This window comes from Tripterygium wilfordii, unplaced genomic scaffold (assembly GCF_013401445.1).
Source record: "Tripterygium wilfordii isolate XIE 37 unplaced genomic scaffold, ASM1340144v1 ctg378, whole genome shotgun sequence".
Lineage (NCBI taxonomy): Eukaryota > Viridiplantae > Streptophyta > Magnoliopsida > Celastrales > Celastraceae > Tripterygium > Tripterygium wilfordii.
Window position 1 is genome coordinate 141,805 of NW_024056353.1, and position 2,626 is coordinate 144,430.

Below are 2,626 nucleotides of genomic sequence, written 5' to 3' on the forward strand. Positions count from 1 at the left end.
GGTTCAAAATTGCACGAAACGTGAAAAACTTGCCTATGCGTAGAATTGAGCATTCCTAAGGCATCAAAATGGACCGTTATAATCTATTTAGTATTCTTAGAAGTATTAACTTGCTAGTTTAGCTTTTGGACAACGTTTCGTTAGGTAAAGAAGCCAATAGACCAAGTTAAGTTCAAAATTGCAAAAAACATGGAAAACTTGCGCATGCATAGAATTGAGCATTCCTAAGGCATCAAAATAGACCGTTATACTCTATTTAGTGTTCTTAGAAGTCTTAACTCGCTAGTTTAGCTTTTGGACATCGTTTCGCTAGGTAGAGAAGCCAATAGACCAAGTTAAGTTCAAAATGGCACGAAACGTGAAAAACTTGTCCATCCATAGAATTGAGCATTCCTCAGGCATCAAAATGGACCGTTATGCTCTATTTAGTGTTCTTAGAAGTCTTAACTTGCTTGTTTAGCTTTTGGACAACGTTTCGTTAGGTAAAGAAGCCAATAGACCAAGTTAAGTTCAAAATTGCACGAAACGTGAAAAACTTGTCTATGCGTAGAATTGTGTTACGCACTTGTCCCACATCGGTAGATGTGGGAGTTGAGATCTGGTTTATAAGGGGAAAGGATCTCCTTTCCCTAGTAGCCAAGGTTTTCATGAGGGTAGGGCCACGGGCCCGGGCCTGACTGAGGCCTTGGTTACAGCCGGCCCACTAGGTGGGAGTCCGGTTGGGCCTTGGTTGTTAGGAGATCCTTATCAATTGGTATCGAAGCCACCCAGCTCCCGCCTGTGGGGCCTGTGTGTGCTCCCCTGTCCGTGGAGGGCCGCGGCGGGACTGCGTCTGCGGAGTGGCCAGCCATAGTGGCCAGCCATGGTAGGGCCACGGGCCCGGGCCATGGTGCTTGACCAGTGGTGCTTGACCAACGTGGGCGTTGGTCCTGTAAGAGCGGGGGTATGTTACGCACTTGTCCCACATCGGTAGATGTGGGAGTTGAGATATGGTTTATAAGGGGAAAGGGTCTCCTTTCCCTAGTAGCCAAGGTTTTCATGAGGGTAGGGCCACGGGCCCGGGCCTGAATGGACCTTGGTTACAGCCGGCCCACTAGGTGGGAGTCCGGTTGGGCCTTGGTTGTTAGGAGATCCTTATCAAATTGATCATACCTAAGGCATCAAAATGGAACGTTGTACTCTATTTCGTGTTCTTAGAAGTCTTAACTTGCTAGTTTAGCTTTTGGACAACGTTTCGTTAGGTAAAGAAACCAATAGACCAAGTTAAGTTCAAAATGGCACGAAACCTGACAAACTTGTCTATGCATAGTATTGAGCATTCCTAAGGCATCAAAATGGACCGTTATACTCTATTTAGTATTCTTAGAAGTCTTAACTTGCTAGTTTAGCTTTTGGACAACGTTTCGTTAGGTAAAGAAGCCAAAAGACCAAGTTAAGTTCAAAATTGCACGAAACATGGAAAACTTGCGCATGCATCGAATTGAGCATTCCTAAGGAATAAAATTGGACCGTTATGCTCTATTTAGTGTTCTTAGAAGTCTTGACTTGCTTGTTTAGCTTTCGGACAACGTTTCGTTAGGTAAAGAAGCCAATAGACCAAGTTAAGTTCAAAATGGCACGAAACCTGAAAAACTTGTCTATGCATAGAATTGAGCATTCCTAAGGCATCAAAATGGACCGTTATACTCTATTTAGTGTTCTTAGAAGTCTTAACTTGCTAGTTTAGCTTTTCGACAACGTTTCGTTAGGTAAAGATGCCAATAGACCAAGTTAAGTTCAAAATTGCACGAAACATGGAAAACTTGCGCATCCATAGAATTGAGCATTCTTAAGGCATCAAAATGAACCGTTATGCTCTATTTAGTGTTCTTAGAAGTCTTAACTTGCTTGTTTAGCTTTCGGACAACGTTTCGTTAGGTAAAGAAGCCAATAGACCAAGTTAGGTTCAAAATTGCACGAAACATGAAAAACTTGTCTATCCATAGAATTGAGCATTCCTTCGGCATCAAAATGGACCGTTATACTCTATTTAGTGTTCTTAGAAGTCTTAACTTGCTAGTTTAGCTTTTGGACAACGTTTCGTTAGGTAAAGAAGCCAATAGACCAAGTTAGGTTCAAAATTGCACGAAACGTGAAAAAGTTGCCTATGCATAGAATTGAGCATTCCTAAGGCATCAAAATGGACCGTTATAATCTATTTAGTTTTCTTTGAATTATTAACTTGGTTGTTTAGCTTTTGGACATCATTTCGTTAGGCAAAGAAGCCAATCGACCAAGTTAAGTCCAAAATTGCGCGAAATGTGAAAAACTTGTCTATGCATCGAATTGAGCATTCCTAAGGAATAAAATTGGACGTTATACTCTATTTAGAGTTCTTCGAAGTCTTAACTTGCTAGTTTAGCTTTTGGACATCATTTCGTTAGGTAAAGAAGCCAATAGACCAAGTTAAGTTCAAAATTGTACGAAACGTGAAAAACTTGTCTATGCATAGAATTGAGCATTCCTAAAGCATCAAAATGGACCGTTATACTCTATTTAGTGTTCTTAGAAGTCTTAACTTGCTAGTTTAGCTTTCGGACAACGTTTCGTTAGGTAAAGAAGCCAATAGACCAAGTTAGGTTCAAAA